Source organism: Epinephelus moara, chromosome 9, assembly GCF_006386435.1.
Source record: "Epinephelus moara isolate mb chromosome 9, YSFRI_EMoa_1.0, whole genome shotgun sequence".
NCBI lineage: Eukaryota > Metazoa > Chordata > Actinopteri > Perciformes > Serranidae > Epinephelus > Epinephelus moara.
In genome coordinates this window covers 12,978,633-13,004,773 of record NC_065514.1, presented here as the reverse complement: position 1 = coordinate 13,004,773, position 26,141 = coordinate 12,978,633, and the positions used below count along the sequence as shown (strand labels likewise).

The window sequence follows — 26,141 nt, the reverse complement described above, 5'->3', positions numbered from 1 at the left end:
ACTGGTAAACGAAAGAAATATTTAACATATTTTAAGACACTGCTTTTTATGTTTGTTGAGAACGAAATGACAAAACAATAGTCAATGGAAACCAAAATCACCAACCCACTGCGGGCTGGATTCAAAAATCACAGGCTGATCCAACTTGCGTGAATTTTATCACGGCAACTCATAATGTGAGTAAGTAGTGTGTACGGCCCCCGCAGAGTGAATATGGCACTTATGCAGGTGGTTGAGATCCTTAATGATTTCTCCTGGCCTTATTTTTGCTATCTTCTCTCCTGTGTTCTCAACCCGTCTCTCCTTTTCCTTCAGTCTACTCTGTTTCATTCATTATTGAGTTGGAGGTCATGTGATCAGTCAGCTGACTGAGTTTTTGGTCCTGTTGTTCGCCCCAGGACAGTAAAATAAACAGCATCATTATCAACTGTAGCGCCTGCCCTGCTCTCTGTTTTCTACTGGGTCCTAAAGCAGGATGATTTGGCTTCACAGCTTCACTGCTACAGTATATCCATGTTCAACGTTTTAATCACTCAAAGTAGATATACTGTTACACTGTCAGGTAGCTCATCTCGTGTTCTATTTGTGTGTCTGTCATTCTGTCGTTATATTTAGCACCAACAATAACAGCCTGTTGTCATGTGTTTCAGTCACTAACAGATGGAAATAAGCAGAGAAAAACGTATTTCTGCTTTTATTACAGTCAACAACAACTGAAGTCTGTTTACCAAGTAGAAGCATTCAGTGTTGTGTCTAATTTAATCTAATAATCACAACAATTCTGCTTTGCTACTCCTCAATCTAGTTAAGTGTTTCCTTGTGTGACCCTTTTCTGATTCTTTTTTTAGATTCCAAAATTTTCCAGAGTTTTCATGTCAACTCTGATTTATGTATTCAATTTCCAAGAGCATGTGGAGTGACATATCACCAATTCTACGTAACAGATGGGCTTATTGTAAAGTCTTTATTCTTTTGTTTCATTACAGATTTGTCAGGCTATTGAATAGAGAATGTACCACAGTGGTATATGGACTTTCCCCACAGGGACAATGCTTAATTTGAGCGTCAATTTAAATTTTAAATCTCCAAAGTCACAAATCACATTTGACTCCTGCAGTTCTTTACATTACTCCCCAAACTAACTTTTCCAAGTGTCTCTGTGCCATTATTGGTGCCACCTGAGCTCAGGATTTGAAATAAATGGACTGTCTCACCAGAGACAGTGAGAGAAATTAATCCTCGGTTTACTGTGAGTGTTTACCAAAAATATACCATATAAATTTGTCATTTTAGCGAAAATGGCACAGAAAACACACTCTAATGCAAGTTCAGAGGTTCACACTACTATAAGGGAAGCAAATAATCCTTAACGATTCCTTATCGAATCCTTAAGTCTTCCTCTACTCAAAACTGTGCTTTGTTTTTTTGTTACTTCATATGAATGAATACTCATTTTATAGTGGCTAAAATTCAGGTAGGTAAAATCTGATCTAAAACCTCAAGTAAAAATCATGTTGCTCAAAATGAATTTGTGAAATTCAAACACCACTGCTGTGTTTCAACTCTCTTTCTTCGGAACTAATACTTGCTATTTTGAGGGCATACTGTAAATGCGTTCATACTCAGAAGTGCGGCAAAATTAAGTGTACCATTAACCCTTTTAAACCTGCATCAAAATCCATTTTCTTGTGCTGCATTCAAATGCCTTTCACATTTAAGCATCCAAACCTGAATTAGTTTGGTTTCTATATAAAACATAGGAAAAAGGCAATAACAATTAAAAAAAGAAGTGTTCTTAAAAATCTTTTAAAAATTATGAAAATGTTAAGTTCTAATCATTTTTTTTTAAATAAATAAAGATATCATTTAGTTTAATTTTTAGCAATTGTTTTAGGTAATTTTCTTGTTTGTTTTTTTGTTTTTTGTTTTTAACTTTTCTTTGTTTAACTTCCTTGTTTGGCTTGTTTTTTTAAATTCCTTTTGCTTGTTTTCAGGTAATTTCCTTGTTTGTTTTTGTTTTGTTTGTTTTTTTAATTTTTCTGTTTTGGCTTATTTTTGGATAATATCTTAGTCATTAAGTTACTTCATATAACATTTTAACATCTTGCCAACTTTCCAGTCATTTCTTAAGTTTCATTTTGTTTTAAAAATAAAGCCAATCTGCTAAGGTTTCAGAGGGTTATTGCCCAGATGGTGTACTTACATCGATCAAAAATTTCAGTGTGGAACACTGAACATCTCTCACCCTCAGTGGTCACCATCCTGGCTACGCAGCAGAGGGGAAGGGTAAAAGCTGAAGCTGAAGCGTTGCTCTGGTGAACAAGCAAACAAGCTGGCAGATATTCTGACAGGCACAATCTCGGTCAAATGTTGATGGTGATGTACTGTGGGTTGCAATTTGCCATTAAAGAGAAGAAGCGGTCAAATGTTGCAATCGTATTTTCAGGTAAGTGCACAACAGCCCTGTTTGATTTGAGACAACACTACCCTGACAAAATTCACGCACATGAATTAAGATTCTGAACATCTGCACCACTTTGAATGACCTTTTGCTAAATGAGGAGATAACGACCTACATAAAACCACATACATTATGATTTTCAGAGCAAAATATTCCAGTCAGAATTCAACATTTCGTATTCAGTATTACATTTCACAATAAAGTGTCCAGTTGCTACTATAAGATTCAAATTATTACAGCCTTGAATTGCTTCTCTAAAACAGGATCATTGAGACTTCTACTGTTGATGCTGCTGGACAGCTCTGTGGCCACCGGCCTCCTTTTACTATACTTACTACCCACAGGAAATGGTTTACACACCACACTGTCCACTACATCTGTGAAAACCCAACTTCAGGCAAACAGAACCACAAACACTCACGTTCACAATCTAAATACTAAAAACCTACAGAAGATTATAACTTATTCATTTAAGCTATTACTTTAAAAAGAGAACATGACCCAGATTTGACTTGTTTAATATGTTAGATTACAGTGCAGACTAAAGTCTGCTCGCTCTGTCCTCCACTATGAATAGACAGAGGGGAGTTTTACACTTCCAATATGTCACATGCCTGACTTGTTAAACACAGATAGAGAGAGGACAGAGGGGGATGATGAGTGCAATAAATGACTTCTCACATATCATAGGAATTATTTCAGCTATATAAATCATGTTGTTTGACACAAACATTAAGGCTGACAGTTTAGTTGCTGCTGTGGTTCATCATGCTTATCCGTCACTGACAGGTAACAGTTTTATTTCAAGACTAAAGATGTGCTTTTTTAGAGCATCTCATTATTGAGGAAGTAAGCCTAGCTGGACAAAATAAACCAAGGCTGGCCTTTTTTAAGGGGTATTTTTCAGAATATTCGTACAGCTGGGGACGTTGGTAAGTAGGTAGGTCCTTTAACAGTGTGAGAGGATAACAAAACATGGTATTTTTAAAGCCATAATGAGACAATTCATTCAAAAATCTAAAATACATATTTTTCCTCTAACGTGCCACAAATATATTCCCATGTTTTGGAGCTGGAGCAGTTCATTAGGAGTGCTATGAGAACACGTTCAGTTCTTAATATCACCACTGTTGCAGTGCAGAGCGTGCTTGAGGAGGGAGCAGCAGAACGTCAAGCGCATTGAAAGTGAAACTTAACCGTTCATTCTGCTGGGTCTAAAAGTTTGCATTCACTTGCAGCAGCTGCTCCTCTCTGATCCGATCAGCTTTGAACAGCTCGACAGATCAATGATGCACCCTGCGAGTCACAAACTGCTGCTGAGTCCAAAGAAAAAAGAAATGATGGAGAGCTCCGCCTGCGCTGCGTTTAGGAACCCGGTAGAAAGAAAATACCTCCTAAAAGAAACTGCTCACAAGGTCTGTAGATTTTTTTTGTTTTGAGTAACCAGATCATGATTTCTAGAAACAGACATTGCTGTTGAGCTTTTCAAATGTATTTTTCTGGCGCTTTGAGCACCACAAGCTGAGTGCCATCTAGTTCTATTATATTCAAGAGAAGGTAGACATCTCCATGGCCGATATCTCCAACACAAAGCAACTCCCACCAAAACAGAATCTCCGATGGTATAAATCATAAAAGAGGAAATGCTTCTGATACAACAGCAGGAGGAACATACATTTATCATCACATGGACATTTCACACAAACACTTTCACATCCAGTAAACCCTGCAGCTAATTACTGTTTTCTAACATCTCACAGGCTTTAAATTACACTGCTTTCCCCGTGCAGTCAAACTAGTTTTAAGATAATGCTGTTTAAACAAAGCTAATGGGCTTTGTTTTTCTCCTACACAGCACAAGAGGCTGCTATGACAGGCTGCTTTCAGTCCACTTCACAAGTCACATTCAAAAAGTGTTTGGTGAAATGAAAGAGTGTGCCCTGGATGACAATTAGTACACCAGACATCAAAGAAACCTGACCTGACAGGAGTACAAATCCAGCTGGAAATTTATTGGTTACACTCATCGGGTGAATTCAACAACAGATTAGTGTAGTATATGTTGTGTCTCGAGAAATGAGCTTTTAGAAAGGGAAAGGGAAAAGAATCACCTTAGTTTCCTAAAGAATATGGCTGATGTTATTCTATATATTTCTTATTGTCAACAACTCCAACATAAACACTAAAACCAACAATGTGTTAGTCCGTCTCTCAATACACTCTGACAACGTTGCTTCTTGCTCTCAGCCCTAAATCCCTCAGTTCCTACAGCTAATCCCTGAAACAGCTTTGCATTGTAGTTTTCAGCAAATATTACTCAAACTGGGGTAAATAGTTAATTTGATGGGGACTATTTTCAGTGGTGGATTAATACACATTTTGGTGCTCTAGTGAGCATTAATGGCAGCAAGACGGTGTCATAGCTCCTTTTGGTCTTTTTGTGAGAATTTTCAAAAGCAAGAAAAATGTATATCACCAGCCTCACCCTTTAAGGGTGCTTTCAGAGCTAGAGTTGTCTTGCTTTGGTCTGAATCAGGGCCTAATTTTGTTACAGAGTTACATAATTGCCTAGAGTTGGTTCGTGTTCTCATGGCAGCATTTACAAGCAGACCAGATAAAATCCCTTGCGTAAGAATGCTGCTCTTGATTGGTCAGAATTTCCATGCGGGAAAAATCCAGGAAGTAAACAAAACATTGAAGAAGAGTACACTTGCAAGATAAATGTGACACTGTCTAATGTCACAATGGAGGGACAACTATGCAGGTTGATTTTAGCGCTGCTCATCGTGGACTATATTGCTGTCATTGTTCATTTTAGTCAAACCATACAGTTTGAAAATGAGGCGCGGCTCCAACTAGAAAACAATGTTTTGATGCATTGGATGTGCTGAATGTGCATATTAAGGCAGTACAGGAGGAGGTGCACATTAATAATCCTCCAGGACTGTAACATGCTCATGTTTAACCCAAACAATGTGTCATGTGACTGCAGTCAATCACTGCAATTCGATACCTTTTTGATGTGACACCGGGAAGCAAATTGCTCAGCTATCCAGACTTAACCTCTGGTCACACCAGTCGTTAGTCTGTTTGTCATCGCTAAAGATTTGGTTTTAAAACCTTGGTAACATAAGTAGTAACTACTTGTCAGGGCTTCTTGGTGAACTACTGGAGCTGGTGTGCTAACTGCTTACGTGCTAGGCAGCAAAGAATGTGCTAGTGCTACTCAGACACATTAGCTCTTTGAGCTAGCTAGCTTATGGACTGTCACCTTACAGGGTAGCTAGCTCAGTTACTGAAGAAACAACACATCAGGTTTCCATGGGGTTTCATGTGATGTATTTGTAACATTGACTCCTGTCTTACAACCTTCCCTGCAAGCCGTTATAAATGCTGCTGTGACTGAAATTTAAAGATATGACATTGGAATTTAAATCCTGTTTTTGGCTGCACACACAGCTTTATGCTTATCAAACATTTGCCTTCAAAGCCTCCCTTTAAGTCTCAAAAAAGCCAAATCAGTGCAAATTAGTCTTGTCTTACTAGAGGAGGCTTCCTGAAATTTTCAGTTTATAAGTGTGTATGAAGCCCTCAGGAACAGCGCTGGGCTTTGAAGCACATTTTGCACAGTAGGCAAACGTGGGATTACAACCTCCGGGTCTGTCACGTGATGCCACGGGGCCCAAAAAACATTTTTTTCCATTGTCAGATTGTAAAAGAGGCATCTGTAAAGCAGTGGATACATTTTTTTGAGTGTAACAACCCCTGTGAAATTACTCATTTCACAATCAGGATTTGATCCATTCAGTCTGAGAACATTTCCAGAGTCAAGAAGAGCCACACAATTAAATGATTTGTATCCCTATTCAAGTTAGCAGAGGGGTAGACTAGAAAGTTAGCTGCTCGGGTGACGGAATTAAGCTGCTTGGACACATTTGGCACCGTTTGGCCATGCTCAGCCAACGTAAGTCTCTAGTGTGTTTGCTCTATGGGGTCCACAATGCCATGGCAATCAAGCTTCTTTGGCTTCATGCGCCACAGAGCAACATTAATAGGAATGAATGGGATCCCACCTTCCACACTGTGTCCAATTCTCTTTATACATCTATGGTTTGTCTTTCTTGATCTTTTCTTCAATCGTCTTGTCCGACCTTTTTTTCTTTTTCTATATCTGCATCTTTTTGACTGTCAAGCCTCTGTTTCAAAAAGTGCTGGATCTTAAAATCAACAATTTATATTAGTGACATGAGCTTGTTTCAGGTGATGCAATACAAGGTTTTTCCAGAAAATTATAAACAAACAACTACAAGTCAAACTGGTTTTCTCATCACAACACCAAGTTGACACTGAAATCATCCCTTACCAAAACAAGTTTAAGTAGAAAACAACAGCCGTGAGCCTCCTGCCTTCCTTCAGAACATCACGACTATCATGAGACTGAGCATGAGTGAAAATTCATGACCAGCTTATACATCCCCGCCGGTCGGCCACAACTCAGAGCCCAGATAACAAGCGGCCTGGATGATGCAGCTGAGCGCAACAACACGGCAACAGTTATCAACTTGTAGAAAAAGGGTGTGATCACATTCCACAGCGACAGATGCACCGACTGCATTTCCTTGTTAAAACCCCTTCTTTTTTTTGTTTTGCAGTTTTGTCTGTACATCTGCACACAGATCCTCCCCTGTATCAGCCACATCACCCTGCAGCCTGTCACATGCCTACTCCGAAAAGTACTCGACAAACTGGCCAAACAAATTTCCTGCTGAGTGTCTGAGCTCCTTACCTCTCGGTGGCTCCTCAGCTGATTCAACAGTGTGAGATCCTGAGGGAGATACGAGCCGTCCAGAGCAGCTAACCAGCAGCCCTGCATCTACACCGACTGATTGACTGACTGACGGAGCGACCGAGCGGGAGGCTGGATAACTGGATAACTGACTTGCATTCAGCTGGAGGCAGCAGAGGAAAGAGCCACTCCCCTCACCGACCACCTGACTCACTGCCTGGCTGGAGGGATAGATGGATGACTAGTTTCACAGCTCTGTCTTGACAGTTAACCTGCTGACCAAATACCTGCCTGAATAAAAGACTTACCAATTAAATTACCAACCAGAGTTAACTTAGTACAACTGATAAACTTCCCAACTGACAAACTCACTAACTGATCGGGCTAATACCCAAATGACTGACTAAATGACGAACTAAACATCTGACTGACTAACTTATAAACTGCTTAAGTGACTAGTTGACCAACTAACCAAAGACTAAAAGACTATCTAAATGACCAACCTACTAAGTATCTCACTAACTAACTGAACAACTGGCTAGTTCACTGTCTTTTCTGTTACTGACTTATTCTAACAGATAAACCAGTCCAGCTCTCCCTGACAAACTTCTGTGCTCACTACAAATTTTAACCAGTAGCTGATTGGTTGCCTCACGGACTGACTGGTTACCTGGCTGACTAACTGGTTAGTTACCTACTGAGGTCCAGATGCAGTATTGAGCTTTCTTGCTTTCTGCTTTATCCTCCTCTTCCTTCTCTGTTAAATTCTGCTTCTCTCTGTCTCTCTCCCTCCGCTCCTCTGTGTAATGAGAGGGTGGGGCCAAGCTACTGTAAGCGAGCTCTGGACACACACACACACACACACACACACACACACACACACACACACACACACACACACACACGTACACACAGCCTTATCAGTTAGTAAGTGCAGAGCAGCCTCAGGTCATGCTGGTGGAGGAAACTGTATGTGTGTGAGTGTGTGTGCAGTACGCAGTAGTAAAGCAGGAAGAAGGTAAGAAATGATCCAGACAGCCCAGGTAAATTCTGGAATGGAGGAAATGAGAATCTGTATTTCATCCGTCAAGCCTACTACATGTTGCAAAACTGACTGCACCTTCAGGATGGACTGTGAATACACTACAACAAATATTCAAAAGGGGGTTCATCCTATAGGCACTTCAGTGCAGCTGCAGATGGTCAACAGCTCCACAGCCTGTCGTAAACTGGACCAGATGTTGCAACATTTGGCAAAGGTGATCCACCTTAGATAGGGTGACATAAGGGGGAAAATGATCTGTGGACCTAATGCTAACGGTCTGTCACCTTAAGGTGGAATTTATACTTTTGTGTTGAATCTACGCCGTAACCTACTCCGTAGCCTACGCTGTAGTATACGCCGTAGCCTGACGTGCACCTCTCCAGAAATGTTACTATACATGGCGAGGACGCAGACCTCCTATTTCTGTAAGCTGAAACCATTTCCCTCAGTGGAAACAAAGCTTTTATTTACTTCAATTTCACAGATAAGAGACAATAAATTGTGAAGATAAACAATAAGTTGTCTCCACAAAATAGCATTTTAAGCCTTGTGTGTGATTTATCCTGACTTTACACGAGTAGAGGAAAACTTTGTTCGACGATAGGCTAATTTATACAATGTAAAATGCCATAGGCTGGCGCTAATAACGTTAGCATGTTGTATTTGTTTGGAAAACGTGTTTAGTATCAGACAGTTGTTTTGTAGGTGAACCTTGTGAGTTGTAATGGAGTCAAATTATGTAACATTACCTTTGTTAAATGCTGCTGTTGTCCCTGGCTTCATATGAGAAGAGGAAATGTTTGCTAGCTGCTGAGCTAATTTATACAAAGTAAAATGCCTCAAGGCCCTGACGCACCAAGCCGAAGTGCCGACGGTGCTGGACACCAGTGTTGCCAGATCTTGCGCGACAAATAAGCAACCAGGCCTGTGAAAACAAGCCCAAAACAAGCGACTTTTTCTACGGAGCTCCCCTAGGTTCCGGGGAGAGAAAAATAAATAAACTGTGTGCACGGTTTTACAGGCCATGGGGACGGATTTTAAACTGTGGGTACAGATTGTCAATTTACATCTATGTGGACAGATTGGTAAACTGTGCGCAGTTTTGCAAAACTGTACCCAGGGTACACAGTTTATTTATTTTTCTCCCCCCTGAGCTTCAGGACAATGACCACAAGAGGGAGTTAAACCACCTTTTAACATTATTTAACATTAGAAAACAGATGGGATATCAAATATAGACTGATGTACCAAGTACATTATATACACAGTAAACCTCTGATAATTAAAATTTGCACACACAAATAAATATCATCCTGAATTCACAAATTCTTTATTTATTATTGCTTTTTATGCACTCATCTAACTTTTTTCTTTTAGTTACAGGACTGACGTTTTCCTAACCAGAAAAAAACACATTACCCTGCTCTGCCTCTGATTGGCTAGTACTCGTTGCCATCAGGGTCAGAGCCAATTAGAAGCAGGATGCGGGTGGGAAAAAACTCTGCTGTCTCCTGTGTGTATGGGGAAAGGGGAGGGACAGAGGGAACAGGCAAGACAAACTATCCTACGTTTAAATAACATATCGAAAATATCTGCTTGACAACTTATTATGGAGCTGGGAACAAGCCCAAATAAGCAACTACGCTTTAGAAACAAGCCCAAAAAAAACGCGACCCGTGACTACCAATATTTGTAAGCGACTTTACAGAGCAACAAGCCCAAAGTCGCTTATAATAAGCGGACTTGGCAACACTGCTGGACACACCGCAAAAACTAGGGCGACAGACGCTCGCCTGTCGCCCTAGTTTTTGTGGTGTGTCCAGCACCGTCGGCACTTCGGCGTCTGCGGCTTTTCGGCCAATTGAGCATGTTGAATCAGTGGCGGAGCTTGTTGGTGAGAGAGATCAATCTGATTGGCTGTTCAGGTTTTATTTCCTCGCCTCTGTAGTCAGTGAATCTGCCTGTAGTGAAACCAGGGCTAATAGGTGCTTCCTCCTCAGGCTCCAATTCACTCAGCTGTCCGACAGACCCGCTGCTTCTTCCCACTTTAACCTGGGTTTATTGGGCAGCTAAGTGAAGTGGAGCCTGCGGAGGAAACACCGGGACCGTCTAGATGTAATAGTCCGTGGAGGTACTGTGGTGCTCAGCTGCACAGACTGACAGGATGTACCACTCTCTCACTCCGCTCTTTGTCACGCAGGCGCAGAACGTATGTGCTACTTGGCCGTCGGATGTAGTCCGTGTAGTGTGTTCAAATGCAACTGACACAGGGCGACGTGAGGCGACGTAGACGACACATCAGTTGGCTTTCGTCGCCGTTAGTTCTTTGATGTCGGTTTGGTGTGTCAGCACCTATAGGCTTGTATGTAGGCTAAGTATAAATCCTGCTAAAAGGGGTAGTTAAGTTTTTCTGAAGTGGGGTTATATGGGGTACTTATCCATAGACTATACATTACATACAGTAGATGTCAGCCAGCATGCCACCAGTTTGGAGGAGCAGGTTGGAGTCTGATGTGGAAGCTAAGTAATCTACTGCTGTGCAGGGGTCAGCAACAAAACATAATGCCATCTATTAGACTCACAAGTCAGTCTTTAGACGCTTTGCTTAACTCAAGACTGATGACTTTCTCCCTGATTTTGTGTTGAGATGGGCGGATACAATTTCAGAGTTTAAAAAAACTCCCTACGTTGCAGAACCAATAGTAAATCTGCAGGGCGGTCCTTCGGTGGCTCGCTGAACTCTTGTGCTCATAAACATAGTCCGACTGTGTTAAAAGTTTTAAACAAAGTCGCTTTAAGTCCTTCATTTCCACAATCTTGTGGACTGAGCACATGTTTGATAAAATGGAGTTAAATCTCTCGGCATCCATTTTCAAGCTTTCCTTCAAGTTTTCTTGCGGACGAGAAAAGGGGGAGCGTACATTTCCGAGAAGGCGTGTCCTTTTCAAAAATGCAAGAGGCGTTGCTTTGTTGCCGGACGTTTTCTCCTGTGTGTTAAACACACTTTAGAAAGGAGTGTCCCCAGACTATCAGAAGATGGAGATCTCTGATTGTCTGGTGGCGAGACTAGCCATCTATAGTAAAAACAGTCCCACCTAAGACGAAAATCTATGTCAGTTTAAGTGTACGCTATATGAAGAGTATTGTCACAGCTTCACCTTAAAGTCAGACAGTGATGCATTTTGATGAAATGTAGCTCGCTGTCTTGGTTGAAAAGAAACGTTTGTGTTTTGTGACCATACCAGCCTTCTCTCACTCCTGGTTGTAAGTTAATGCAGCAGTTCACAGTCAGAAACATGGTGCAGTACACATGGCCAGACATGCTCACAGTCTGCTGTCCAAAGAGCCCTAAAGCTCCACCCCCACCGCTGCTGCAGAGTCACAGAGCGCTTTTTGCTTGTTTATTCAAAGTTTATTAATATTGAATGTGTCAAGTGTCCAAATCACACTAAATTCGTCAAGGCGCATTCCTGGGTCCCCAGAAACACACCTGCCAAATGTGAAGTAATAAAGATGAACAGTTTTCAAAATATGCTATGCAGACCACACACACACACACACACACAGATTCCTTGCTTTATAGTTAGATTATGTAACTTTATGTTAAAGGTTAAATTAAATATTAGTTTTTAGTGTTGATGCTTACTCAGTGGAGCAGTGGGCGGAGCTGCAGGTTTTCTTACTCTCGTGTTCTATTTCAAATTAAGTTTACTTTTAATGCAAAACTCAATATTGCTGGGTGCTTTCAAAGTTACATCACAGCTTCAGTACATAATATTATTTATGGTTGTTTTTTTAGGGTTATGTTAGATTTCGTTTTATTACATCTACTGTTCATGTGTCCAGTGCTGTTTATATGAAAGTACTGTATTTGCCTTTTCTCTGGCTCCACCCACTGATATTTACCACAGCTAATGAGAATATTACCACTTCCACAGCAGTTCCACCCAGCTACAATCGTTTTTTTGTGTTGCAGTCTGCTACGAGCGACATCGTAGCAGCCGTGTGTCTTCAGCTGGCTTGCAGCCATGACCGCTTCATTAGAAGTGTCAATCATTTTTAGTGACGATAACACAAGGAGACAAAAGCAAAGCAGAGGGAGGAAGGGTGAAATGACAGAGGCAGAGGATACAACTCTTTCTCACTCTTTCTTCCTCCTCCTCTCCTTTCTATCACACAATCAGCCACTTCAGTTTACCTGAAACTTATTGGCTTTAAATTGATAATTAAATTGTTTGCTTTGACAAGTGAAGTTTGGTTCATTTTGTTGCATAGTTTTTGTGATTTCACTGTGCTATATGGTCTGGTCCCAGTCGCCACAATAAAATGTTGGCAATGTATGTTTCTGCAAATGATGGATACCTTACATGTGCACATTTCACACATATCATATCAACATTTCCAAAGTGACGTTCAGATTACAAGTATATGACCGGAGTTTCTCATCAGGAGGTGGAGGGGATGGTGGATGGTGCGACACCTTGGCGAGAAACCACTGTTTAAGAGCAATAAACTAAAGGGTTATTTTTCCCTGATGAGACATTTCCAGTGCTTTTTGTACGTTTTTGTCTGTTTTTATGTCTGTTTACTGCAACTAAGCGGTTACTATTACTTACATTATTTATGTGTCATTTTTATCTTTTATGGCCAAAACCAAGAAAGAAAGGCATGGCTGCGTCTTCTGTAACCGACTGCGTTAAATGGGCGTATAGTATTGTCTCATATCAATTGTAAGGCCTTAAATCGCATTGAATTGTATTGTGGCAGACCTTGTAATATCGGCAAATATCGTATCATTGTCCAAAGAATTGATATAACATTGTATCATGATGAAACTGGTGAGTTACACCACTATTCACTGGTAACACAAAACTATTGAAGAAATAAACGCAGGAACTGCCAGAGTCCAATGAGTAGGACACAGGCATACCTCTGTGTCACTCTGTATCAGGGGAAGCCCCATCATTCATGTGCTAATGCATATACATCACACTGTGGTTACCAAAATCTACTTCCTCCTTCCTCCTAGTTGTACTACAGGGAAAGTGTCTAGACAACCATTGTCTAGCCTTTAGCTCAAGAAATATATGAAAAATGAGTTTTCATACATATAACATATACATGTTGTGTTTACAGACAAAGAGTAAATGTCACTGGTGTCTTCCCAGGCACCAGTGTTCAGAGTCTGACTTGGTGTACGAGAAACTGTAAGCATGTGTGGACAGATAACGTTAAAAAAGCTTAAATAATTGAAGGGAAAATATCCCCCGTCCTCTCTCAGCTGGTTTGGAGTCTACATGTGTCCAGGCAGTGAAGCATCATGCAGCTCATGTTGATGACCTTTAGGCCTTTAAAGGCCACCGTACCACAACAGTGACAGTTACCATGACAAAACAAGATCTATCGCTGGCTCTGCAAGGAAACACTGACAGCAGGAGACAATATTCTGTTACATCAGAATCTATTCATTTCTCTCAGTTCCTTCTTTTCTCGGTGATGATACCAGGTTTGATCTGGGTGTTAGGGGCAGATAATTTCTCCCATTATCTTCCATTAGGGGTGTAAGCATAAGCACATGTTTCTTTACATTTATTTTGAAAAGACATTAGTGCAAGTGTCAAAGACATGATGCGGACTGAGGTAACATTTTGCCCACTGGCAACTTTGGTAATTGTTTTCATTATAATAATTAGGAACATTTCAAAGACTTTTGTATTACACTGTGCAAACAGTGGATTAACACCACACCAAAAAGCAACAAGTCACACCAGGCTATAAAACTGAAAAGCTTCAAACTGAAAATACCAAAATGCATAAAAAAAAAAAAATCTTGTGCATTCATTTAACATTAGTTCCACTGTGGCTATATCCGAACATTCAAACCACCAAAACATTTATCATCTTAATGATCTGCACATCTGGGTGATGCCCTCGAATGTGGGCTAGCATGTCTGATGTGGTTCCATTTACAGACCCTACAATGGTCGTCTTGAACAAAGCTTGCTCTCTGCTGCTGTTGTACCTGCTCAGGAGCCTGAGGCCAGGTGTTTCAGCTCCAGCACTTCATTCATGCTCACCTTGGTGACTCACCTGCCAATCTACTTGTTGTGCTAACCTTAGTCTCGCTCACCAGACCTTTCGCAAGAAAAGAAAGGTTTGGCTGGGCCGACTCTCACTTTAAGATTGGAGAAAAAAACGCCCCGGCTGCTTGTATTTCTTTCAACCAATCACAATCGTTCTTTGCGGTGCCACAGCAAAGGTGCGCTTGCAAAAATATTGCCGGGGGGAAACAGGTTTTGGTGTAACACGCCCACAAAAATATCGCCTACAGGATGCGAACCATGGCAGAAAAATGGCTACATCCCCGCAAGATCAAACACCGCAAGAGTTAGTACAGGACGTGTTGAAAACGGTTGAAAACTGCTACACAACCGGAGGTGGTAGGGCGGGACTTCAGCGGGTGGCTCGTTCCACCCAATGAGAGGCTGATCTATGCAGCGAACTTCCGCCCACTGAGACTATGCTAACCTTGGCATTTGTTGCGAGTGACATACAGCTGGGCGGAACTTGTGCTTGTGAAAAGGCCGTGACTCCCGTACCTTGACGGCTCAGTACGTTTACATGAACCATTATGTCCCTATCTTCCATCCATTTTGCACTTGTTATATATTGTATTATATTTGGTGTAATGGCCTTCATACTGACCAGTGGTGGCTGGCGATTATTAACCCTGGACAGGGGGAGGCTACAAGCACTGAGAGCTTCTGCCTACACACCATGTTGTTGTCTAGCTAGGTGCACTAAGCTTTGACTAACTGTCGAGGACTGTTTTACCCTTTTTACAGCAAAATTAGTGCTTGCATGAGGGGTTTTTAAATGCAGGAAAGCTCGCTAAAAATTATCGATAGACTCCTTGCCCATTGCCAGTAGACCAGAGCTGTGTGCATGGATCTGCAGCAGATAAGCATGCCTTTCTAGGGTTTTTTTGGGTTTGTTTGTTTGTTTGTTTCTGGTAGGTGATGTCTGATGTAACGACTGCACTGAAAAACAGGTTAGTAAGTAGTAGAAAGACACATGGAGGCCAATGAAAATATTACAGTGGTTACTTCTTTTTTCTATCTGTTACTTATTAAGTCTCTCTTTCAAACTCTGTGCCGTCTAATTTTGTCCGCGTGCTGCTTAGGCAGAGACAAATGGTATTTTGTGGCACTCTGTCATGGCATCACACTGGAAAAGGGGCTAAAAGTAACGCGTCCATCTGGGTGTCACATTTTTATTGCTGCCGATCAAAGCCAATCAGAGTAATTTGTCTCGAAAGTGAATTCCTATTGTAAACTTTGCCACTAAAGACAAAAGTGAGATGTTAGTGGGTGTAAATGGGGTTTTTTAGCCAGTGGAAAAGAGGCTTTACATTCCCTCTACTACTTGCTTCAACAGCTCAGCTCAGCAACTTAATCTAACATTTGTTTTTCTTTAAAAACAAACCTTTACTACTATCATTAAAGTTTAATTTGCAAAAGAATATTTTGACTGTTTTCACTGAAAGCCGAAGGTTTGTTAAGTAAAAAGTACCATTCACTCAAACAGCAGCAGTCTAGTCTGTATGTCACTGGGTGAATAATGCTGGGGCCAAAATGGTGGCGTCAGGAGGGCAGTGATATCACGCCATGTCATGGATAGTTCAGTCTTTCATTGTGTTCCACATGATTTGTTTAATAGGAAAATGCACTTAGGGCAGGCAGAGACATGCAGGGCCACTGGAGCAAACAATGGATTTACTGAGACAACACGACTCACATCACTGAGGTGGAATATTTTTTTCTTTCGTCTATGCTAAAGAATGAAAAAAAATATTCCACCACATCAGCATCAACACTGGCATCACACTCTGCCCTCAACTGCAGCAGAGATGCTTGGAAACATTTACAATCCCTCAGCATTCATTGGCTGAATGTCAAAAGGGCAGCAGGGTTCAAACCAATCCGCTAAGACTTTGACATTGAGCATAAACATGCTCTGAGACAGAGACAGCAATTCCCACAATTCCCAGTGAACCAGAAAGAAGTGCTGAAAAATTAATAGTGTTAATATACCGGATGGGTCTCACTGGTTCAAAACAAGACACAGCACTGACATGAAGATGGAAATGAGCTCACAGTGAGTAGTAACACTCACAACAAAGACACACACACAGCTGGCGACAGTTTAACAGGGTCCACTGGTCATACCACAGTAATGGCTGCTATCAATTTTTACAACAGAATGTGAATGGTGGGGGTGCTGTGTGTCTTTCTGTGCATCTTTATGTGTGTGTCTGTAACCATATTCCATAATTGCCAATAGTAAAAAGCTAACAGCCTGACACAGGACAGACATACATCACTGGTGTCCATCATAAAATACTGCAACCTGCCGTAGAGACATTTCCTCTGGTCCTTATCTGCCTGTCAGAATTTACCTCACACTCTCAGACGTGTAGCCAAACAAAAATATTTCTCATATTTATAGAGAGCGAATCTGACATGTCAGAATTCCTCTTCAGGAACAAATTTGAAACAGATTTGATGTTTGTGTCTTTGTGTGTGTGTGAGGAAAAACTATGACTGCAGATATTGTGCACATTTTTCAAGAGAAGATAAAACTGCTTTTCAATATATTTGCGAGACAAGTGTCTGCGCTTCAAGCCTCTGGCTGAGCTTTTCCCTTCACAGAGGTTGACTGAAAGCTGAGGGAAACATTGTGTCTGAAACCAAACCTCCGACTTGTAGCTGCATCACAACATGATGCAACAACTTTGAAATAAAAAAGAAACTAAAATGTTGGCAGTGATGGATCACCTATCTGCAGCAAGATTCAAGACTGCAGATTGATTTTCATGGAGATAAAGTAAAACCAAGTGGGACACAATTTTGCTGAGAAATTATGTGATGTACAGTGGAAACTTCTTCATCTGTCAGGGTCAGAATGAGCACTATAAGCAAATTATTAACAACATAACTGATTTTTCTTTTTTTCTTTTGTTAACCTAAGTCTATTGAATGTTTCAAAACACTGTTTCATTACGTGGCCATTAAGGAGGCGTTTTAAGGCCCCCAGGAAATGTGCCACTCTTTGAAGCCAATTTGAAATAGTGGCCGAACCATGTAACTACAACTTATATAGGACAAAAATTAATCTGAAATCTCTATTAAAGTAATGTAGACATCTAAAATACTAAACTACAAAATAAACTACAGTTACAATAAATTTAAATGAAGGTAGCTGCTTTTATATAATTAATTCAAATATCATATTATTAAATTTAAATAAAGTATTGTTATAATAAAGTTAAATAAGAAAGTGTTTTAATAAAATAAATAAAGGAGGAATCACTGGCGCTTTTATTCTGAAGCACCTGGCTCGTCTCAGGAAAGAAATTTTTTTTTTATTCTTTTTTTTTTTCCTTTTGTGAACTTGAAGTTTCGGGTCAAAAGCTAGATGTTAGCAGTTAGCAAGAAGTTACACAATTACAGCCGCACTGTTAAACCTGGGGATTCATTCACTGTGAGATGGAAACAAACTAAAAGCTCTCCAGTTCATATATTGATGATATCTGCAAGTCGCACTGGTGCTCCATGGTCACAAAATGTGACAAAAACAGTTGTATTCTGGAGCCTTTCACACTATCGTTAATTTTAAAGTTAAACTGTTACAGCAATACCATTAAAGTGAGGATTTATTCACTGTGAGATGGAAACAAACTACAAGCTCTCCCTTTCATATATTAATGATATTTGTAAGTCCCACTAGTGCTCCATGGTCACAAAATGCTACCCATTATGTGAGTCTTTTGTGTGTGTGTGTGTGTGAGTGTGTCTGTGAGAGGGAGAGAGCCAGAGAGAGTGAGAGAACCAAAATGGGAAGTGAGTGTCATACTGGTGGCTTAAAAATGTTTTTAAAAATGTGACAATTTAAACTCAATGTTTGCAATATAGTCATTTTATACAACACACATGAAACAAACCACGTTACATCAAGTATAACCAATATATCCTGCACCCCTAATTTGGTACGATACACAGTAAAAAATGCTGGGTTGAATTTAACCCAACTTGGGTTGTTTCTGCAGCCCAGCGCTGGGTCAAATACAGACTAACCCAACACTTGGTTACTTTGACCCAGAGCGTTGGGTTTATTTTACAACGTAGCATTTTGGGTCAAAGTAACCTAGCGCTGGGTTAGTCCGTATCTGGCCGTTTGTCATAACCTTTGAGAAGACTATGTTTTTCATTAAGAGAAAATGAAAATCTTTTTCCATCACGATTTCAATGTGCATGCAGCACCTGCCTCAGGCAGCCAGCTGAAAGTAGACGGGGAACTTACTTTGTCAGATATATCGATTTTAATGATGCATATAGATTCTGAATATTTGAAACTGTTCCTAAACTAATTTCTAGCAGTATCAATATTATCAATACTACTTTCTCCCCGACTCTTTTTTCCAAAAGCAACTTCTCACACACACACACACACACACACACACACACACACACACACACCAGCAGCACCCCCTAAAACCACACCTAATCTCATTCACTCTCTTCTCACTCTAATCCAGTTCAATTCGAAAGGGCTTTTTTGCAATTACATACATTGTCAAAGCAGGTGTGAAATAAACAAAAAAAAATGTACGTACAATAAGATCTGTTGGAATAAGGAAATGTTTTATTTTTTTACTTGCAGTTCATATCATTTTGAATGTGTGACAATCTCAAAAGCTTTTGAATAAAGAGCAATATTGTTTTCACTGATGTAAAAAAGTTTAATTGTAATGTTTAATGCAGTTTTTCTGCTGTTCTTTACTAACCAAGAGAAGAAAGGTTGTTGCTGTCATGTTATAGCTTTGTTATATTTATCTTTTAATAAAAAAAAAGAAAAAAAGAGCACATAATTTTGCCCTAAATGTCAGTTTGGTCCCTGTGGTAACACAAATGGTATTGAATATCAATATCTTTTAAAGTATTGTATCAAAGTTCCAGTATTGTGACAACACTGTGGGGTACTGCGAGGTAAAGTATCATGAGAGTAAAGTTAAAAAAAAAAAAAAAAGAATTATATAAGTTAAGAATATCTTCTTGATTCAACTAAACTTATCTGCAGCCCCACCAGTAAGGTCTCAGCTGAGCTGCAAGTGGAAAACAATGCGTCAGTCATGCGGTTTCCATTACAGACCTGTTAAAAGCACTGAAAGAATGTCCTCTCCTATGTAAAACTGTTTACCCAGGGACAGACACTCAGCAGAACATGACAACCAAGTCTTTCTCCCAACAGCTTGACAGCCTGTAAGAGAAAGGTCACCAGTTCAAATCCCACTGCTGCTCCTTACAAACAAAAGAAAAAGTAGGGATAACTCTTTTCTTGTATTTAGAAAATATACACTTTTATCATCAGAAACTCTCCAACATTACAGAAATTAATCATTTTCTATGTATGCATGACTTCAGTAAAGTGCAACACACAACATTTGGATCAAGTAGTATCATGTAGCGTCACATCAAGTCACGCCCGTAGCACCCACAAATTGGGTGGGGTATCTTCTGGGTTTTTTCCAATACTGGTGTGAAAACTATACTTGTAAAACGGTATCTGCGCCTAAACAGCAAATTTAGAGTCACCAATTAACCTGCATGTCTTTGGACTGTGGGAGGAAGCCGGAGTACCCAGAAAAAACCCACACTGACATGAGAACATGAAAGCTCCGCACAGAAGGGCTCCCCCACCCCAGGTTCGAACCAGGAACCCTCTTGCTATGAGGCAACAATGCTAACCATTCACCTGATAAATTAAATCTAACCCAACTACAATACTTTAACAGGAACAGCAATAATTAAAGCAAAATACATTTTGAGTTGGGATCAATTTAATGTGCAGGCAGGTGCTCACACACTCTTTGGGAATGGGTGGGAATACACACCTAGCTGTGTGGGAGCAGGCGGTAATGGTTAGAAATCCAGCGGTAGGCAGCAGCATAATTAGGAAAACAGTCCCATACAGGACTCTAATACATGATACCAGCTGTTTAGGGGGTTCAGTACCCAACCCTACACACCAAATGTGCCATACAGACAAAAGCAGTCAGGGTACAGAAGCCACGATGTACTGATCTCATAGTGAATGTGATAAAATTACTAATTTCCTAAAAAAGCTGACCATAGTTTCCGTTGGAAAACAAATGGTGCCAGTCCACTTGTACCGGAAGATTTCAATGCCCCAGACAAATGGGAGAATTTCCAATTAATTATTATCTGTGTTTATTAAACTTCAAAACAGTTAACAGGCAGGCTATATAGAGAATAACATCGTCAAAGCATGTAGATATAATAATATTTTTTGATTGGAAAGTAGGCTACTTTTGCTCATACATTATATTCCAAATAAAATACGATAAGTCCTTTTAACAGATCCATGTGCATAATAACGCTATTTTAAAAATAAATAAATAAATATTACACTAGCTTATTTTCAGTGGGGCAGCATGTTAACACAAAGAATTCCCTTCAGCTTTACACCAAGTCCTAAAATCAGTTTGACTGCATTGATTTCTATTGAATTTTCTAAACTGTCCTAAGATGAACTTCTTTCAGACGCCCTGTTTTGATTTATTCCTGTCGCTAGCTATGAGTGCGCTGCAATGGAAAAGGTGCGGGTAATACATGAAGTTGAAATGAGGGGCGATCTGTATGATAACTCCTCATTTCGCTACATAAACCTATATAAGGTGGCAACGTTTCTGGTAAATGATCATCGCTGACAACAGCCTTCCAATCCAACCTAATCACTTTGGTTCAGACAGAAACATTTCAACAACTACTGGATAGATTACCCCCCAAAGGATGACTTTTAAAGACTCTGGTGACTACCTGAGATTCTTGGTTCAATGTAAAATGTGTCCACCACACAAGTGAACTGTAGTGTCAAGTATGAGAGACAGAAGCTCATGTTTCTATTACAAAAGCTTGGTTACGTCATGAGACATCCTGCATGAGACCAACACGCCGAGTCTGAACACAACAGCTTCTCACAAACCGAGGAGAACAGGTATTAACTGTTTAGGCACACCGTGGCAAAATGTGACTCAGCGAGCGCTCACATTGTTGTTTCCTGCCAGCACAAAGAAGACCATTATAGCTCGACTGCTGATCGTCATGTCAGAATGTCACGCTCTTCACAGGCTGTGACTATGTCGGCAAGTCAGCAGAAATGGAAGTCGCTGATGTAATAACCAAGTCCTGTTTGAGATTAATACCACAGCTCCATTCAACAGCAAATCGATTCAGAGATGAATGACATAATAGTTATTGATTAAGACTTAATTTCAGCAACAGATGCTGGATTTTTAGGTCTCAAATTCTTCACATTAACTTCGTTCACTGTTTCATTTTAAAGCGAGACAACAGGAATTCAAAGGAAATAAGCTACCATCAAACAAAGGAACTTGAAATAGCCTACTGCGTGCTGTTATCCTCAATATTTCTAGGGAGTTTAGCATTTTGAGGGGTGAGAGTGAAAAACTGAATCCCAACGAACACAAACACCAACTTTCACCCGGGAGAGCGGTGTTCGCGTCCCATAAGACTCTAAAGCCAAACCCTGCTCTTTTTTTCTAAACCCAACCACATGCTTTTGTTGCCTAAACCCAACTATGTGTCTTTGTTGTTGAAGGGAAAAAAACTTCATTTTGCGGTGTTGTATCGACGTAGTGCGTATTTTGAGAGAGACTGTATGTAAACATTTATTTTCCTGTGAAAACGGAAGTGTACCTTGAAAGAAGAGAATCTGACATGATATCCCAGAACGTCAACAGCCAATGCACCCAGGGTACTTTGCACGTCATATGTGGATGTGGAAAGTCCATGACCAAAACGTCAATATCTGACAAGGTCTGAGTGAGAATGTGTTGGGGTGTTAGTTGGTAACACAGCTGGATGGAGCCTTTCGCACTGTTAGAAAACACCACTGGTCAGCTGAATGGCACCTGCTGTGGCAGTATGATACACGGATGGGCGGCGTCAGTTCATTATGCTGCCAAACAGCACCTGTCACAGCAGTATGATATCTCTCCGCCGGAGAGCCAGCAAACCACCGCTGCCATCAATCATCCTGAGCAACGCAAGGTCACTGACTCCCAAGATGGACGAGCTCTGGGCTAACCAGAAGAGCTGCTTTGAATACCGGGAATCAAACCTGATGGTATTCACTGAAACATGGTGCCACCAAGGAGTCCCTGACGCTCTGCTAGACCTGGATGGGTTTTCGCTGGCGCGCAGTGATCGCTCTGACGGGTCCGGCAAGAAGAATGGAGGAGGCGTGTGCATATATGTGAGTGACAAGTGGTGTAAACAATATACAGTCAGAGACACAGTATGCACCCCCGACATAGAATTGCTCTGCATGTCACTGAGACCCCATTACCTGCCAAGAAAGTTTGGAAACAGCAACGTGCATTAAACACACGGCACTTTAGCACTCAGCACTTTTTCTTGCACTTTATACATCTGTATGTTTCTGTGTTGTGATTGTTAAATGTAGTCCATGTCTGTTTTATGTGATATTACTGTCATTGTGATGATGTGTCCCTGTGATGATGTTTTTATCTTGTCCTGTGAAGCAATGAAATGTAATGTAGCACTGTGCCCAAGATGAATTTCCCTTAGGGAACAATAAAGTTTACCTTACCTTACCTTATATGGCGTCAGGTTGGATCACTGCTGGTAACAACAAAATATGATTTTTTTTCAAAATATTTCTCTCCATCCCCTGAAGCCGGACAGAACAGTTGGGTAGAAGACAATCTCGGGACACATCACCTTTTGGTGTGATGACGATAAGACTCTGGGGGCAACGGACGATATTTCTGGAGATCTGGTGTAGCAAGCAAATATCCTGGCCAAAGCTTTTCTTCTTCTTTCATGCACTGCTCATTTCGGCTAATCTCTCTAAACAGATGTCTGCATAAGTCTTTAAAGTTTTACAAAGCTTATATAAAGCTAACACTGTCAGACAATAGCTGATGGTTTGGGAGATTGCATTTCAGCCAACGCATTACGCCTCTCCAGCCATTCAAACATGATTGATCAATACTACTTGCACTACAAATGAAAACCAGATGCAGATATTTCTTTATAGAACATATGGAAGTTGACCCACTGCAGAAGGGTGCGGTATCTGTTCTAGACAATCCTTGAAGCTGCACACTCCTTCTCAGACCACATTAAGGACCTTGTCACACCTGAAAGTCCGAACAAGTTCTGAACCAAGGTTTGCATTTTGCATTTTACATTGCACTCAAGAACTATACATGACCTATGTCCTGTCGTCATCACCTGTGTGAGCTGCTCTCCCGTCCTCACGTATATCCTCTCTCTCATTCTCCTGGAAAATAACTGAGAAGTTTTTGTGAGTTTTTTCCAACAGACTCTTCATAAAGTCGATCCTCCTCTCCCCGTGTGCTGTCACAGCACATTTCGTTATGGTGTGCTGTTCATGAACAAACTGCAACCTACACTGTACATTTACTACCACTTGACAACTTAACTGCGGATTTCTTTTCCGATTGCCAACACCTGTCTGCTCCATAACTCTCTAAACCACACACACACACACTTCACACTGAGGCACTACACTACTCTTATCACATGACGATAGCCTGCCAAAACTTCCTGTAACTGGTCCAAAAGCCTGAACCATCCAAAAATGGTTTCTACATCAGAAATGAAACAGATGGTTCAATTTGATTCGTACTGAGATCACCTTTTTTGTCTGACCAAGGTTCGGCTGTTCCCTCCAAACTGATCCGAGAGAGGTGTCAACCTCAATCAAAGTGAAAAGTCCGGACTAAACAAGGTAAGTGTGAAAGGTCCCTAAGTTGTAAGAGGAGTTGGGCTCACATCAGAAATGTCCTGGCAATTAGCAATTGGTCGGGTTCATCCTCTTCAATATGACACAGCTACTACAATTAAACGTTCTTCACAGGCTCTGTCTGACCAGCAGCAAACTGGCAAAACTCTCTTCAGAAATAGATAAAAATGGTTTAAGATGAGGGTGTGATACCACCACTACAGCCAAGTGTTTTGGTCCTGTCCGCCACTGGAGGATTTTTTTGGACAGAGGGGTTTTGATTCAAGTTTATAAGTCCTGTATGTGGCACAATTATTGATCCTTACCCTCCAGCAGCCATACTTTGGGTGATCTCCAAGGACTTAAAGCTTAACGCTAACCAAGCTACACCTGTGGCCTTCTCTGCACTCCTTGCTTGATGACTGATTCTCCTCAAATGGAGAGAGCCTACACCACCATGTAATAAACCCTGGCTGGAGGATGTGATTGCACAACTCAGAAAGCTACAACATACTTTTCTTGGCTCAACTTGAAAGTTTCATTAGATATGAATTTTTCTTTGCTCTATTTTGAATATTGGATGTGGGTGTGTTTGATTTAAAAGTTTAAAAGTTCTGTTTTTCATTTTTCCCCCTTGATATTATGTTCTGATGTATGGGACAGATGAAGGGTGAGGTTCATGTTTATATGTGTGATGAGTGAATCTTTGGATATGTTACAAAACACACCTTCTAAAACAACCCATGTTGGAGTTTTCTGATCTGACGCCCTATCAGCAGAACATTCGTCAGTGCTCTCAAAATCTCACAACACTTCAGTTATAGTTTGTAAGGTTACTGTACAAAATAACTTAGTTGAGGCCACTAGAGGTCCATATCAGATGAATGCAGGTCATCTTTTGACATTTTTTACAAACGACTGATGCGATTGTTTTTCTTGGATGCCTTCCTTTATTAGCATCAAATCATCAGTTCATAAGACAATATGTGACCTTTTACTTCGGAAGGAAACACAGGAGGAAAAAGGAAGATGGCAAGGAAGAGAAAGAAACTGAGGACGGGAGAGAGAAGAACTGGCTGACGACAACACTGCAGTTTAAAAATGTATGAGTCTCCAGTCTCCAGCGGGTTGCCTGTATGTGTGTGTGTTGCTGTGTGCAGCACTGTGGTGTTAGCATTTAACAGTCAAAATGAAGAACATATGAAAAAGAGACACCTCAGGATGAGGCAAATATATGTATTTTGAATATTTTCTCTTGTATGCGCTGTGCGCTTGGTGTGTATATTCAACCAAGTTGCTAGAGGAAAAAGTTGGAATTGTACATTACTGCAGAGCACAAATACATTGCATTTGTATGTTTCATACATATCATATCAACGTTTGTGATGTAGCATATGAGCTCATTTTGTCATATGGAGGAGGAGGGGAAGGTTGATAGAGTGACACCTAGGCCAGATGCCTACAACAACAAAACTGGTTGTTTTTAAGTGAGTCATCGCTGCGTTTCCAGCTGGGTTGCAGCCACCAAACGTGGGTGTATTTTAGCAAGCTGTCACTGTTTTTCCACCAGGGGTGGTGCTACAAAAAGCAGTTGCTTTTATCCAAGACATCACTGCATTTCCTGCCAGGATAGTAGTGTTGCACGGTATACTGGTACCAATGGTAGACCGCGGTACTTAAACACCACGGTATATATGATTCCATAATGTTGGAGTACTGTAGTACTACGGTACCTCACGTACCACTACTGTGGGATAAGTTCAAAGTCCAATCGCAAGAGGGTGAGTGTCCATGCGCCGTCCAATAATGGTGCGCTGGCCAATAACGGCGTGCGCTGGCCACCTGGCACTCAATATGCTGCTGCAGTGGTTTGTTTTCCAGTGACATGTCAGGTATTAGCTGAGCTATTGAGTATCTTTAAGCAGTGAAAGTTATTATTTATTTCTTTTTACTTGTAGGCTAGATTTGTTTAT

At 40.7% G+C, this 26,141-nt stretch overlaps 1 protein-coding gene across 4 annotated transcripts in view; it reads right to left on the bottom strand.

Annotated features, from left to right (window-relative positions):
• LOC126395128 (ras-related protein Rab-27B-like) overlaps positions 1 to 26,141 on the bottom strand; it is an 88,867-nt gene that overhangs the window by 40,833 nt on the left and 21,893 nt on the right. Inside the window, exons 1-2 of one of the 4 annotated variants that reach the window (XM_050052330.1) lie at positions 7,942 to 8,005; positions 7,248 to 7,468 (exon numbers count right to left, since the gene is read on the bottom strand). The exons of 1 other annotated variant lie outside the window; for it this stretch is intronic. The gene's annotated coding sequence lies outside the window, so the exon portion shown is untranslated. Of the gene's footprint in view, positions 1 to 7,247; positions 7,920 to 7,941; positions 8,012 to 26,141 lie in introns of those variants that run through there. 2 more of the 4 variants (XM_050052331.1, XM_050052327.1) reach the window with 2 other exon arrangements.